Raw genomic sequence first — 17760 nt, forward strand, 5'->3', positions numbered from 1 at the left:
CTCAGACCAAGCTGAAACTTCGCACAATTATTCATTGACATAGAAAAGACATTAATCAAATAAAAAAAAAAGTGACAAATAATTACTGGTAATCAAAAATTAAATTACAATAGCGTTTATCCACAATTTAATTTTATTAATTCGATGTCAACGCTGAAACGAAATTTGTAACATTGATCCAAAGATGACTTTTAACACTTCATGAAAAAATTGAAAACACCAGAGAAATTTTCAAATATTTCAATAAAAACAAGGTTACAAAGACAGTTTGTGTGGTCCACACAGAAAGGTAAAAAGGCAGGCTTCAATATTTTCAGAAAGCACATCAGAATGAAACTCTATCAAAAACAAAAATGACAGAGAAGAATGGAAAAAAAAATGTTGACAGATCTTGTGTGGTGCCCCCAGAGGTCCAGCAGACCAAAGGATAGGTGAAAGTGAATGTGAAGTTAAGTGTGAACCTGGCCTAACTGATGTCTTACAATGAATATCTAATTGATCTAATTGTTTTGTACAAGGGTCAATCTCTTATTCAAATACTAAAAAAAAAAAAGATTTCCGTAAAAAATATAATTTTCCTTTATTTAAGTGTGCTACGGTTATTGTATAATTCAATAATATGAAAAACTATTTATTAACTGTTGCTTTAAATTATGTCCAACTAAAATAGATTTTTATTTTTCCTCTTAAAAAAAAGTAAAGATAAAAAATCTAAAACCATCTGCATAAATGTGTTTAAATATGGCAAATGTATACCTCCCCTACTAAATAGCCTCACGTGTTTGTTACTGTTAATAGTGAATAGTTGTAAAAGTGGTGTATTTTTATGAAAAAACTGCTTGCATAAGTGATTTAAAAAATTAGATTTTTCGCTTTAAGAAAAGAAAAAAGTAACCGTTGCATCAGAACTTTGAATGGACTAAAATATTATGATGTCGAACTTTCACTATCTTTGTTAGTTTACGAGATCAAAACGGGACGGACGTACAGACTGACGGACAGACATTTCACACACAACTAATAACATCTTTTCCCCTTTCGGGGGCCGCTAAAAAACTGAAAAGTCGAAGAATACTCATTTTGTATGTAGGACTATTTTCTAAAGCGTGCAGTGCGTGTGTGTGGGAGTGGGATGAAAGGGGCAAAAAAAAAATGTGTTTGGGAGAAGAGTTAGCCTTATAAAGTTGGCAAATTAGATGTCATTGATACTAACATTCAAGTATTCTGAGGTGCGGGACAAAAACAATTGCGGGGGGTATGGGGGGGTGGAGAAAAAAACGTGATAAAGAATTCAACAGGCCAGAAATGAGTGTCTGGGAGGGCGATTTAACACGGACCGTTCCAATTCAACGTTACATATAATAGTTTTGTGTAAAGTGCAAAAGAAAGTAATGGGGAGGGTATGGCTAGGGTATTCACTGAGCATTAGCAGAAAGTAATGGGGTGGGTATGGCTAGGGTATTCACTGAGCATTAGCAGAAAGTAATGGGGTGGGTATGGCTAGGGTATTCAGTGAGCAGTAGCAGAAAGTAATGGGGAGGGTATGGCTAGGGTATTCACTGAGCAGTAGCAGAAAGTAATGGGGTGGGTATGGCTAGGGTATTCAGTGAGCAGTAGCAGAAAGTAATGGGGAGGGTATGGCTAGGGTATTCACTGAGCAGTAGCAGAAAGTAATAAGACAAAAAGGGCCCTGGTTAACAAAAAGTTAAAAAAGAGCCCTACAAATATTACGAAGAAGAAAAAAAAATGGAGGAGTTTTGTTGACGGTCGTTGACTTGAAGCACCAAACTGCCGTTAGACAACTAAACCGCTCTTATTATTATACCTTAAATTGAAATCACTTGAATAACTTCTTTCTGTGAACGGTGTTGACAATAACTTTTATTACAATATAAACATATTTAACTTGAGATTAAATGAAATAAATGTAGTAGACTTTAGTAATAATATAAAATGGTATTTGTAACAAAAACGTGTTTTTTCACTCTGGTAATCTGGAGTCGCCTTTTCTACCCAGACAGCTTCTGATAAAACCGCCTTTTTTGCACCATTCACACCGCATAGCCACAAACTAATTCCTAACTTCTCACACACACATCCCATAACCAGGGGTCCATTATAATTCAACGCACTAGATGGCCAGATCAGCTGACCAATGGAATGTATGGGGGAGCATGCACTTTATATCATTCCATTGTTATAAGTCAGAAAAAGAATGGTAGGTGTCAATGAGAAAATAAACACTATGTAGCCTGGGAACAAACCAATGTGCAGAAATGGTGACGCTAATAAGGCTTGTCTTCGAGTTCGAAGGTTAATGAGGAATGCAATATCTCCCGTGGCAAATATTTATCTATTTGTACAACTAAAACAATGTAGGCGTATAAACATGGGCGTAGCCAGGATTTTTTTTCGGGGAGGGTTTTGGGGGTCCCCCGCGAAAAAAATTATAAATATATATATATATATATATATATATATATATATATATATATATATACATATTGTTATGACTTTGCCATGCGCACCACCATCCAGGCTAGTGCAGAGATGCGCACTTCTAGTAACCAAACTAGAACAGGATGTTGACATGAAGAGACTAACGATTTCCGCCCAAGGAGAGAGCCAATATGGAGATGCTGTACTCAAGGCAGATGCCCTTTGTGTTTGTCATGTTTCTATGTAAATAAACGTCTATGTCCTCGTTGAGTTGCCTCACTTAAGTTATTACAATATATATATATATATATATATATATATATATATATATGTGTGTGTGTGTGTGTGTGTGTACATAATTAATCTTTATTACATTCTGACCCTTTCGGAAGACGTTTATTGTTTATTGTAGACTCCCCGACCTTGCTAGCAAGGGGGTCCGGGGGAGTTCGCAGCGCTCCCCCAGCGCGGGGCGAAGCCTAGCCGCCGAGCACTATTTCTGGTATTGAAAGCCAACTAAATGCATATTCTGAGGTATCTACAGTGCATTATCTTGCTATAAAAAAGTTTTATTTAAAAAAAAAAACTAATGTGCTATTCTTACTGACTTAGACCCTCTCGCGCCGTTCGGCGCATTTTCCGGCAAGCTGTTTCCGCAAATCTTATTTTGCGTAATTCATTTTGTCGGAAAACATGTCCCGCAAAACCTCATGCGACGCTCTGTCACAACCTTACTAAGGATTCAACTCCCAGTTCGGCATATGATTTCTTTGATTTAGACCCGATCTCTATGACTGACTCCTAAAATCTGTCTTAGCCATCTTTGTTGAGACATTTAATGATTTTCAATTTCGGCAGAAGACTATCCACACTTAATTAATGTAGCCCAAGCCACTGGTAGAAATTTGTAACCTTTCTTGACTACGCTCTTGGAATTACATGCCTGTATTTCGCTTTAGATTTTATATCGAAAAGGAAAGTTTTTTCTTCAAATCATCTGTTGAGGGGTTTTAAACTAAAAAATCTCTGAGTTTTTTTTTTTTTGTTTTGTTTTTAATTCAAAACCCCATTTAGCTACGATCATAGAATTTGGTGACTGTAGTTTGCTTTAAAATAATATTGAAGAGAGAGGTTTTCAACTCTAAACGCTCTGTAGAGGAATTTTAAACTCAAAATCATCTGGAGGGGTTTTAAACTTTAAAGAAAAAGCCATCTGGAGAAAGGGGATTTAAACTCAAAACCCTTTTGCTACGCTCATAGAATTTTGAGTGTGTAATTTGCTTTTTTTATATTGAAGATGGGGGTTATCGTAAATTTTGGATGGGGTTTTAAAATCAAAAACTTCCTAAACTGTGCTGTTGGAATTTGGGAATTGTTGTTTGCATTTTTTTTTTGTTTTGTTTTATAGAAGAGGGGGATTTAACTGCAAAAACCTCTGGTAGGGGGTTTAAAATTCAAAACCCCCTGTAGGGGGTTTTAAACTCAAAGCCCCCTGGTAGAGGGATTTGTATCTCAAAACCCCCTGATAGGAGTTTTTAAAATCTCAAAACCCCCTGGTAGGGGGATTTTAACTCAAAACCCCCTTGTAGAGGGTTTTTAACTCAAAACTGCCTCGGCTGTGCTGTGGTTAGTGATGATTTAGTATTAAAATCTCACCTAAAATAAACAAAATGAAAGAAAAAATCAGTCACTTAATTCCGTCCCCCCCCTGGGGGGGATTTCATTTCGGGGGGGGGAGGTTTGAACCCCAAGACCCCCCCCCCCCTGGCTACGCCCATGGGCGTATTATATTTTTAATGAATAAGCTTTTAAGAACTTGAACAAACTTCATAAATACTCAATATAACTTCTAACAACATTGTCAGATTTAACTTTAGATACGATATAGTGATATAGATGTAATAGTCATGAATTAAACTGATACCTAAAACTAGCTCACAACAAATACGGGTCTTTTACTGTTTCATGTCTCACCTAGGAAACACAAATATACACTACATAACACACACAAACACACACACACACAGACACACACAAACACATACATATATATATATATATAAAGAGAGAGAGAGAGAGTGAGAGAGTAAGACAGACAGACAGACAGAGACAGATTTACAGAGAGAGTTTTAGGCTTAGAAGTTGTAGGAAAGCCAGTATTCATTACAATCTTCGTTACGTTATTTCATAATCTGACTAGACATTGTATTGGTATACACAATAGAATGGATTTTTACAAACAACAGAACAATCTTTCTTTTTATCCGTAGTCGGAATAGTCTTGTCTTGTGAAATTCATATTTTAATTAATAGTCCGTAAATATCTTGTAGTATGCCGGCATTTCGTTATTCTGGTTAAATTGCTGATAGATAACTGCGTCCTTTGCTGAGAGTTGTGTGAACAATGGAAGAAGAGAATGCACAGCTTACGTAGAAGTGGTAGAAGAGTCAGACATGCGACCACGGTTCAACATAGACACTTGTCTTATGTGTGACAAGGCTGTTTAAACGTGTGCACGTGTGTGTGTGTGTGTGTGTGTTATAACAGACTCTACTTACGAAAATAAAAATTAGAATCAAGGCTCAAACGACTGCAAGGAAAATGCAACGTGACTATAACTTGATGAAACCATATCTAATTGTATAAGACTCCAGTATTACATTATTCGAATTCCTACAAATGTCTGTAGACAGCTCCACGACGTTTCAGTGCTGTCAAGTTTAACATTTTAGTTTATCCAGTTCAACCACATTTTAGTTTATCCAGTTCAACAACATTTTAGTTTATCCAGTTCAACACCATTTTAGTTTATCCAGTTCAACCACATTTTAGTTTATCTAGTTCAACCACATTTTAGTTTATCCAGTTCAACCACATTTTATTCTATCCAGTTCAACCACATTTTAGTTTATCCAATTCAACCACATTTTAGTTTATCCAGTTCAACCACATTTTAGTTTATCCAGTTCAACACCATTTTAGTTTATCCAGTTCAACCACATTTTAGTTTATCTAGTTCAACCACATTTTAGTTTATCCAGTTCAACCACATTTTAGTTTATCCAGTTCAACCACATTTTAGTTTATCTAGTTCAACCACATTTTAGTTTATCCAGTTCAACCACATTTTAGTTTATCCAGTTCAACCACATTTTAGTTTATCCAGTTTAACCACATTTTAGTTTATCCAGTTCAACCACATTTTAGTTTATCCAGTTCAACCACATTTTAGTTTATCTAGTTCAACCACATTTTAGTTTATCCAGTTCAACCAGATTTTAGTTTATCCAGTTCAACCACATTTTAGTTTATCCAGTTCAACACCATTTTAGTTTATCCAGTTCAACCAAATTTTAGTTTATCCATTTTAACACCATTTTAGTTTATCCAGTTCAACCACATTTTAGGTTATCTAGTTCAACCACATTTTAGTTTATCCAGTTCAACCACATTTTAGTTTATCCAGTTTAACATTATTTTAGCTTATCCAGTTCAACCACATTTTAGTTTATCCAGTTCAACCACATTTTAGTTTATCTAGTTCAACCAGATTTTAGTTTATCCAGTTCAACACCATTTTAGTTTATCCAGTTCAACCACATTTTATTCTATCCAGTTCAACCACATTTTAGTTTATCCAGTTCAACCACATTTTAGTTTATCCAGTTCAACCACATTTTAGTTTATCCAGTTCAACACCATTTTAGTTTATCCAGTTCAACCACATTTTAGTTTATCTAGTTCAACCACATTTTAGTTTATCCAGTTCAACCACATTTTAGTTTATCTAGTTCAACCAGATTTTAGCTTATCCAGTTCAACACCATTTTAGTTTATCCAGTTCAACCACATTTTAGTTTATCTAGTTCAACCAGATTTTAGTTTATCCAGTTCAACCACATTTTAGTTTATCTAGTTCAACCACATTTTAGTTTATCCAGTTCAACCACATTTTAGTTTATCCAGTTCAACCACATTTTAGTTTATCCAGTTCAACCACATTTTAGTTTATCCAGTTCAACCACATTTTAGTTTATCCAGTTTAACACCATTTCAGTTTATCCAGTTCAACCACATTTTAGTTTATCCAGTTCAACCACATTTTAGTTTATCCAGTTCAACCACATTTTAGTTTATCCAGTTCAACACCATTTTAGTTTATCCAGTTCAACCACATTTTAGTTTATCCAGTTCAACCACATTTTAGTTTATCCAGTTCAACCACATTTTAGTTTATCCAGTTCAACCACATTTTAGTTTATCCAGTTTAACACCATTTTAGTTTATCCAGTTTAACACCATTTTAGTTTATCCAGTTTAACCACATTTTAGTTTATCTAGTTCAACCACATTTTAGTTTATCTAGTTTAACACCATTTTAGTTTATCCAGTTCAACCACATTTTAGTTTATCCAGTTCAACCACATTTTAGTTTATCCAGTTCAACACCATTTTAGTTTATCCAGTTCAACCACATTTTAGTTTATCTAGTTCAACCACATTTTAGTTTATCCAGTTCAACCACATTTTAGTTTATCCAGTTCAACCACATTTTAGTTTATCTAGTTCAACCACATTTTAGTTTATCCAGTTCAACCACATTTTGGTTTATCCAGTTCAACCACATTTTAGTTTATCCAGTTTAACCACATTTTAGTTTATCCAGTTCAACCACATTTTAGTTTATCCAGTTCAACCACATTTTAGTTTATCTAGTTCAACCACATTTTAGTTTATCCAGTTCAACCAGATTTTAGTTTATCCAGTTCAACCACATTTTAGTTTATCCAGTTCAACACCATTTTAGTTTATCCAGTTCAACCAAATTTTAGTTTATCCATTTTAACACCATTTTAGTTTATCCAGTTCAACCACATTTTAGTTTATCCAGTTCAACCACATTTTAGTTTATCCAGTTCAACCACATTTTAGTTTATCCAGTTCAACCACATTTTAGTTTATCCAGTTCAACCACATTTTAGTTTATCCAGTTCAACCACATTTTAGTTTATCTAGTTCAACCACATTTTAGTTTATCTAGTTTAACACCATTTTAGTTTATCCAGTTCAACCACATTTTAGTTTATCCAGTTCAACCACATTTTAGTTTATCCAGTTCAACCACATTTTAGTTTATCCAGTTCAACCACATTTTAGTTTATCCAGTTCAACACCATTTTAGTTTATCCAGTTCAACCACATTTTAGTTTATCTAGTTCAACCTTATTTTAGTTTATCCAGTTCAACCACATTTTAGTTTATCTAGTTCAACCAGATTTTAGCTTATCCAGTTCAACACCATTTTAGTTTATCCAGTTCAACCACATTTTAGTTTATCTAGTTCAACCAGATTTTAGTTTATCCAGTTCAACCACATTTTAGTTTATCTAGTTCAACCACATTTTAGTTTATCCAGTTCAACCACATTTTAGTTTATCCAGTTCAACACCATTTTAGTTTATCCAGTTCAACACCATTTTAGTTTATCCAGTTCAACCACATTTTAGTTTATCCAGTTCAACCACATTTTAGTTTATCCAGTTCAACCACATTTTAGGTTATCTAGTTCAACCACATTTTAGTTTATCCAGTTCAACCACATTTTAGTTTATCCAGTTTAACATTATTTTAGCTTATCCAGTTCAACCACATTTTAGTTTATCCAGTTCAACCACATTTTAGTTTATCTAGTTCAACCAGATTTTAGTTTATCCAGTTCAACACCATTTTAGTTTATCCAGTTCAACCACATTTTATTCTATCCAGTTCAACCACATTTTAGTTTATCCAGTTCAACCACATTTTAGTTTATCCAGTTCAACCACATTTTAGTTTATCCAGTTCAACACCATTTTAGTTTATCCAGTTCAACCACATTTTAGTTTATCTAGTTCAACCACATTTTAGTTTATCCAGTTCAACCACATTTTAGTTTATCTAGTTCAACCAGATTTTAGCTTATCCAGTTCAACACCATTTTAGTTTATCCAGTTCAACCACATTTTAGTTTATCTAGTTCAACCAGATTTTAGTTTATCCAGTTCAACCACATTTTAGTTTATCTAGTTCAACCACATTTTAGTTTATCCAGTTCAACCACATTTTAGTTTATCCAGTTCAACACCATTTTAGTTTATCCAGTTCAACCACATTTTAGTTTATCCAGTTTAACACCATTTCAGTTTATCCAGTTCAACCACATTTTAGTTTATCCAGTTCAACCACATTTTAGTTTATCCAGTTCAACCACATTTTAGTTTATCCAGTTCAACACCATTTTAGTTTATCCAGTTCAACCACATTTTAGTTTATCCAGTTCAACCACATTTTAGTTTATCCAGTTCAACCACATTTTAGTTTATCCAGTTCAACCACATTTTAGTTTATCCAGTTTAACACCATTTTAGTTTATCCAGTTTAACACCATTTTAGTTTATCCAGTTTAACCACATTTTAGTTTATCTAGTTCAACCACATTTTAGTTTATCTAGTTTAACACCATTTTAGTTTATCCAGTTCAACCACATTTTAGTTTATCCAGTTCAACCACATTTTAGTTTATCCAGTTCAACACCATTTTAGTTTATCCAGTTCAACCACATTTTAGTTTATCTAGTTCAACCACATTTTAGTTTATCCAGTTCAACCACATTTTAGTTTATCCAGTTCAACCACATTTTAGTTTATCTAGTTCAACCACATTTTAGTTTATCCAGTTCAACCACATTTTGGTTTATCCAGTTCAACCACATTTTAGTTTATCCAGTTTAACCACATTTTAGTTTATCCAGTTCAACCACATTTTAGTTTATCCAGTTCAACCACATTTTAGTTTATCTAGTTCAACCACATTTTAGTTTATCCAGTTCAACCAGATTTTAGTTTATCCAGTTCAACCACATTTTAGTTTATCCAGTTCAACACCATTTTAGTTTATCCAGTTCAACCAAATTTTAGTTTATCCATTTTAACACCATTTTAGTTTATCCAGTTCAACCACATTTTAGTTTATCCAGTTCAACCACATTTTAGTTTATCCAGTTCAACCACATTTTAGTTTATCCAGTTCAACCACATTTTAGTTTATCTAGTTCAACCACATTTTAGTTTATCTAGTTTAACACCATTTTAGTTTATCCAGTTCAACCACATTTTAGTTTATCCAGTTCAACCACATTTTAGTTTATCCAGTTCAACCACATTTTAGTTTATCCAGTTCAACCACATTTTAGTTTATCCAGTTCAACACCATTTTAGTTTATCCAGTTCAACCACATTTTAGTTTATCTAGTTCAACCACATTTTAGTTTATCCAGTTCAACCACATTTTAGTTTATCTAGTTCAACCAGATTTTAGCTTATCCAGTTCAACACCATTTTAGTTTATCCAGTTCAACCACATTTTAGTTTATCTAGTTCAACCAGATTTTAGTTTATCCAGTTCAACCACATTTTAGTTTATCTAGTTCAACCACATTTTAGTTTATCCAGTTCAACCACATTTTAGTTTATCCAGTTCAACACCATTTTAGTTTATCCAGTTCAACCACATTTTAGTTTATCCAGTTCAACCACATTTTAGTTTATCCAGTTTAACACCATTTCAGTTTATCCAGTTCAACCACATTTTAGTTTATCCAGTTCAACCACATTTTAGTTTATCCAGTTCAACCACATTTTAGTTTATCCAGTTCAACACCATTTTAGTTTATCCAGTTCAACCACATTTTAGTTTATCCAGTTCAACCACATTTTAGTTTATCCAGTTCAACCACATTTTAGTTTATCCAGTTCAACCACATTTTAGTTTATCCAGTTCAACCACATTTTAGTTTATCCAATTTAACACCATTTTAGTTTATCCAGTTCAACCACATTTTAGTTTATCTAGTTCAACCACATTTTATTTTATCTAGTTTAACACCATTTTAGTTTATCCAGTTCAACCACATTTTAGTTTATCCAGTTCAACCACATTTTAGTTTATCCAGTTCAACCACATTTTAGTTTATCCAGTTCAACCACATTTTAGTTTATCCAGTTCAACACCATTTTAGTTTATCCAGTTCAACCACATTTTAGTTTATCCAGTTCAACCACATTTTAGTTTATCCAGTTTAACATCATTTTAGTTTATCCAGTTTAACACCATTTTAGTTTATCCAGTTCAACCACATTTTAGTTTATCCAGTTCAACCACATTTTAGTTTATCCAGTTTAACACCATTTTAGTTTATCCAGTTCAACCACATTTTAGTTTATCCAGTTCAACCACATTTTAGTTTATCTAGTTCAACCAGATTTTAGTTTATCCAGTTCAACACCATTTTAGTTTATCCAGTTCAACCACATTTTATTCTATCCAGTTCAACCACATTTTAGTTTATCCAGTTCAACCACATTTTAGTTTATCCAGTTCAACCACATTTTAGTTTATCCAGTTCAACACCATTTTAGTTTATCCAGTTCAACCACATTTTAGTTTATCTAGTTCAACCACATTTTAGTTTATCCAGTTCAACCACATTTTAGTTTATCTAGTTCAACCAGATTTTAGCTTATCCAGTTCAACACCATTTTAGTTTATCCAGTTCAACCACATTTTAGTTTATCTAGTTCAACCAGATTTTAGTTTATCCAGTTCAACCACATTTTAGTTTATCTAGTTCAACCACATTTTAGTTTATCCAGTTCAACCACATTTTAGTTTATCCAGTTCAACACCATTTTAGTTTATCCAGTTCAACCACATTTTAGTTTATCCAGTTCAACCACATTTTTGTTTATCCAGTTTAACACCATTTCAGTTTATCCAGTTCAACCACATTTTAGTTTATCCAGTTCAACCACATTTTAGTTTATCCAGTTCAACCACATTTTAGTTTATCCAGTTCAACACCATTTTAGTTTATCCAGTTCAACCACATTTTAGTTTATCCAGTTCAACCACATTTTAGTTTATCCAGTTCAACCACATTTTAGTTTATCCAGTTCAACCACATTTTAGTTTATCCAGTTCAACCACATTTTAGTTTATCCAGTTCAACCACATTTTAGTTTATCCAGTTCAACCACATTTTAGTTTAATTTGTTCAACCACATTTTAGTTTATCTAGTTTAACACCATTTTAGTTTATCCAGTTCAACCACATTTTAGTTTATCCAGTTCAACCACATTTTAGTTTATCCAGTTCAACCACATTTTAGTTTATCCAGTTCAACCACATTTTAGTTTATCCAGTTCAACACCATTTTAGTTTATCCAGTTCAACCACATTTTAGTTTATCCAGTTCAACCACATTTTAGTTTATCCAGTTTAACACCATTTTAGTTTATCCAGTTTAACACCATTTTAGTTTATCCAGTTCAACCTTATTTTAGTTTATCCAGTTTAACACCATTTTAGTTTATCTAGTTCAACCACATTTTAGTTTATCTAGTTCAACCAGATTTTAGTTTATCCAGTTCAACCACATTTTAGTTTATCCAGTTCAACCACATTTTAGTTTATCCAGTTCAACACCATTTTAGTTTATCCAGTTCAACCACATTTTAGTTTATCCAGTTCAACACCATTTTAGTTTATCCAGTTTAACCACATTTTAGTTTATCCAGTTCAACCACATTTTAGTTTATCCAGTTTAACATTATTTTAGTTTATCCAGTTCAACCACATTTTAGTTTATCCAGTTCAACCACATTTTAGTTTATCCAGTTCAACCACATTTTAGTTTATCCAGTTCAACATCTGAAATGGTCTAGTAGTGTTGTGCGTCGCACTTGGAACACTAAGGCCAGCAAAAGTGAACAAAGCTCCCTTTCACCAGCCTGAATTGGGCGGCGAGTTCCTCTTTTCCGCTACCCTGCCCGATGGGGGTGGGGGGGGGTGGTGAGACTCGGGGTTAAACTTAGAGTTTGTTTTGAGTTCACTTCCAGTGGACACGGATATTTCGGCTCGCGGACTAGAGACGCGGCCGAAGGCCGCACCACTGGGGCCCCTGTCGTATCCATATACTATACCAGGCTAACCGTGCGGGACACACCATTTATGTAACGGCCCCTTGAAGGAGGGCGCCTGGACGTTGACAGATCGCTGCGGGAGCTCTTTTACATCCCCGCACAGTGCAATGTACTCTCGTACTCTCTTAGGCACTCCCGCGGGAGCCTTGTTTTGATACCCATTTGGCCTAGTCGTCTCCTCTCACGACCGTTTCCGTCCGGGCGCCGCGATGAGGCAGGACAGCAAGCCCGGGTCCAGTTCAACATGGCTTCAACAAGGCTTCGGCATATCTAGTTAAAGAAGGCTTTAACTTATCCAGTTCGAAGATTAATGAGGAGTGCAGTATGGCCACGCAGTCTCAGCTGTGACCTATTAATTATGCCACATTCAGTGAAGACACAATCATTGTCCGCCGGTGGTCGATTTAAGTTCTCCGTCTACGTCTGTCCTCAGAAGGGGATTTTCATTGGGTCTCAAATGTATATCCTGAGGCCTTTGTAAGAAATCACCCACTGTTTCGTCTGCAGCCAGGTGCTCTCTTCTATGTCAGTTAAAGTCAATTGAAGCCCAAAATTGCCTTTAAAGCATTTCCGAGAGGCACCTCTATTACGCCAACCACCTTTCAGCTCACCAAAAACTGTTGCCTTCGGCATATGATAGTCTTCCATACGGCATACGTGCCCTGCCCAACGCAACTCTCTATGCTGTCCAAACCGGCATTCGCAAGAACGTTGCAATTTGTAATGTGGTATTTCCATAGGGTGTCTATGATGCATTGTAGATATTTTTGGTGTAAGCGTTGAAGAAGTCTTATTTGCTTTCTGTATAGTAACCATGTCTTAGTTACATATAGAAGGTTGAAACAACTACTGCTTGATAGGCATTGATTTTTGGAGTCAGGCAGAGCGATTTATTCCGCCACACTCTCGCTTGGAGGCGCCTGTCTCAGATAAATAATGAATGTCAAATGGCAAGAAAAAATACCTGGCACTGAAGTTCTTCAAAGAGCGGGTCTTCAAAGCCTCCACACAATCCCGATGAAGTCCCAACTGCGATGGACAGGACACGTCTGCAGAATGGAAGGCCGCCGCATCCCTAAACGACTCCAGTATGGCCAATTAAGGGAAGGAAAGCGCTTTAGGGACACCCCCAAAGCTTCTCTTAAAGCGTTCAGCATAAACCCAGCCACCTGGGAAACGGAGAAACATGACAGAGCATCATGACTTCGTGAAAACTGGCGAACAAATTACTGAGGAAAAGAGAACAACGCAGGCAGAAGAAAAGCGCCAGAGAAGAAAAGGCCCACGACACTAGCTTCAGCTGGAATAACCTGCCCAGTATGCAGCCGAACATTCCAGGATCACATAGATCTCACCAGCCACACGAGGAGGCACAAAACCCCAGTGCAAAGTTCCATCATCGAACCACGATGGACGAACTATATAGTTACCATTTGAGCCTAGCGACGAGTTTTTTCTGCCAGACCACCACATCAGACAATTTTGACAGAATACAAAAAAAAAAAAAAAAGACAACTATAACAGTCCACTACACTACAACAGACCATTACAGCAGACTACAAAAAACAGACGACTACCACAAAACACCTTAACATAACACGATAACAGACCATCTCATCAAAACACTAATACAGACCATTACAATTGACCCATATGGCAGTCCGCTAAAACTGTCTACAACAGACCATTACATCATACTAAGAGAAATCAATAGTTGCTGGACATGGAACTAGTGTTCCATTTTTCTTTAAAAGGAGTTTCAAGCAATGGCAGAGGGTCTAATCATATTCTAATGCTTCTGAAAAGGTTTAAGAATGCGGTGGGAGTCATTTGTCTTAGCCTGAGCTTTCCTGGTCACATGAATTATGTGAATCAGAGTCATGTCTCGTTGACAGGAGTACCTGGGAACACCTTAGAATGACAGAAGCGATACCCTCGCTTGTCATCATTAGCCTTATAAAAGAAGTTCTTGTCTTGTATCGGATTCGCTTGTTACCCCCCCCCCACACACACACACACTCTCCCTCGTTTCCAGGGCCTTTTTGAAGAGTTAGAACCGAGGAGGGGGGTGTGAAGGACAGATTGCCTTAAACATATCACATGTTCCTGTCTTCCACTGCAGACTCTTGCAACAAGAGCGATGACTCCAGGCGCGAAGGGGTTCAATGAACCCAGGCCCATGACCAATAGGGGCCCACAATGACACTTGAAATCTACCAAATTCTTATATAATTTACTTAGTATTATAACATATCTAACATAGATATTGAACACAAAAAGCAATTAAACATAGGAATGTAAACGCGATGATTAACATTGACCCTGATTTCTTCCAAACGGCGCGGGAGGACCTAAGTTTAAGTAAGCGTCAGAGAAGTGAATCGAATGTAATACCGACAAAAGAAAGCCTTTTTAAAATAGTACTTATGCATACTTCATAGTTAGATATGTTTTTTTTTTTACTCAATATAGGGGAGAAGGGCCCACGTCATACTCTTGAACCCGGGCCCATATGCACCTTGCTACGCCACTGACTCCAGCCATATCTCGACTTCATTATTGCCTAGTTGATGGCTGGCTTTGTAGACCTCAACTAGTTCTTTAGGTCCATCATTAACTTAAGTCCCTCAGGGGAGGCGACCTACTAAAGGTATGGCTCTGTCAAGGTAGACATAGCTCAGACGCACGGAACCAACGACTGTATGGCACTGTTGAAGCCGTTGTACAGTAATTGGCCTTTCCAAACCAGTAGAACGCTTACAGATAGAATTAGTTTTTTACAAAGCTGTATGTCTGTCTGTCGGTCTGGGTGGAATCTTTAATGCGTTATTTCTCTCACTTCTCTTTCTCGGATGAAGTTTAAACTTTACAGAAATGTTCATTGTTAATGACAACCTATCTACAATTTTAAAAATTACGAACTAGTTAATCAATTAATTGCAATTAATTACTGTTGTTTTAGATAATAAAATTCTAAACCAAGGGAGATAAGCTTGTGTAGAGAACAAGGTCGTTCGCTAAAAAAAATTAACTAACAATAGTCTGTATAACCTTCTATTTTTTATAAGTACTTCAAAAGTTCAGTGGGAAGCACGTCGGCCTTCCATTTAGGGAGCTAGAGACCTTCAGACTCCAGCAACTTAAAAAAAAAAAATTACTTTTGAAAAAGGCAACACGCAAACCTAATCCCAGATACCCCCCCCCCCCCCAAATCCTGTCCAAACTGACCACAAAAGTGATTTGACCATAGCGAACTGACAGATATAAGCAAGAAAGTTGAGCGAAAAACAGTTAATATAATATTTCCAATCGCACCAACTCATTATTATAAATCTAGATCTATTACAAATTTATTCATTGATTTCTTAAAAATAATTGATACAATATCAGTCGATATAAGTTTTTTTTTAAAAAGTATTTTTATAATGTACATAGTTTTTTCACATTAACAAAAATCTCACTGGTAGCTGTGTCATTAGGGTTAGTGTCGTTCGGGCGATCCAACTCACGCATTGGCGATCCAACACCAACTCATTCTGTCTGTTTGCCTGTCAGTGTGTCTGTCTGGCCAAAAGTTTGTACACGTTTTTCTCGGACACCCAATCTCGGATTAAGCTAAGATTTCGCACAATTATTTCTTTTACTTGACAATACAAGAATCAACAAAGTTAGAAAGACAGTTTGTGTTGAAACACAAACTTAAAATCGGCCCCCCGAAGTGGTCCACGAAGGCAGGTAAAAATATGTTCAGAAAGATGATCAGAATGAAATTCTATCAAAGCAAATAACATAGAAGAATGGAGAAGAAGGTTGACATATCTTGTGAGGTGCCCCAACTGTCCAGCAGACCAAGGGATAAGTGAAATTGCAGATGTAAACCTGGCCTAAGTGAGGTCTTATAATGATTATCTAATTGTTTTGTATAGTGTCGAGCTATTATTTAAATCTCAAGGAAAAAAAATTTCCGTAAAAAAAAATAATATTTCTTTAGTTAAGTGTAGGCCTAAGTGCCCCGTTTCGATACTACCGAGCTGCAGGTCTGCCGATAATATGAAAAACTACTTACTAATTGTTGTTTTAAATTATGTTCCACTTATATGCATATTAATTTTTTTTCTACTTAAAAAATAAAAGTAAACAAAGTTTTTTTTGTAAATGTAGTGGTAACTATAACAGAACATGTTTAATTTAACAGTACATTTGTAAAAAAAAAAAAAAAAAAAAAAATATTTTTGATAATCAATCTAAAACCGTTTGCATAAATGTGTTCAAATATGGTAGTCTCCCTTACTAATTAGCCTCCCGTGTTTGTTATTATTAATAGTGAATTGTTGTAAAAATGGTGTATTTTTATTTTAAAAAAAACTGCTTGCATAGTTGATTTTAAAAATTAATTTTTTAGCTTTTAGAAAAGAAAAAAGTAGCCGTCGGATTTTCAATATCTTTTCTAGCTTACGAGATCTAGCTTACGAGATCTAAACGGGACGGAAGGACGGACAGACAGACCCCAAAACTTATAGCGTCTATTCCCTTTTCGAGGGCAGCTAACAATTAACCAATTGATTTATTAACTATTGGTAGTAAATTACTTTGTTTGGTATCTCAAACAAGGGAAAGAAATAGTACCTGACTGAGCGATCACCCAGATACTCCGTTCTTTCTCCCTCTTTCCAACTGCTCCAGACCAGTGATAGGATCATAACGTAGTGAGAATAAGCTGAACACAAACATGAAATAGAAACAATAGATAATTATACAATCTACCATGTTCATAGACTCTTCAGTATTAGAATGGTTACCGCTATGGCTTGAGAAACCGGGAAGGCTTGAGCCCACAAATTCGAATTCAGGTCATTACCTTTTTTTAAAAAAAAATACATTTAAAAAGCGATCACCCAGATACTCCGTTCTTTCTCCCTCTTTCCAACTGCTCCAGACCAGTGATAGGATCATAACGTAGTGAGAATGCTAATAGCATGAAATTGCGCTAAACAAAAACAATGGGTAAAAAATATTTCTAATCGCACAGATTTAATATTTTTAGTCTAGAGTCTAGATGTATTACAAATTTGATTTCATGTCTGATACAAACTAATTTATACACATTAATATAAGCTTTGTTCTTTTTTTTTTGTTGTTGTTTTTTTAGCTTGTTTTTCTGGTTGAATGTACGTTGGATCAAGTGGTTGAAACAGTAGGAAATAACTAAATTGAAGAAAAGAAAAAAAAATGTTTTAGGTGATTCTTTTTTTATAACGTTTGCAAAACAGAAAGATATATTCGTGTTTTTTTTTCTTTA

Source organism: Biomphalaria glabrata, chromosome 15 (genome assembly GCF_947242115.1).
Source record: "Biomphalaria glabrata chromosome 15, xgBioGlab47.1, whole genome shotgun sequence".
Classification (NCBI taxonomy): domain Eukaryota; kingdom Metazoa; phylum Mollusca; class Gastropoda; family Planorbidae; genus Biomphalaria; species Biomphalaria glabrata.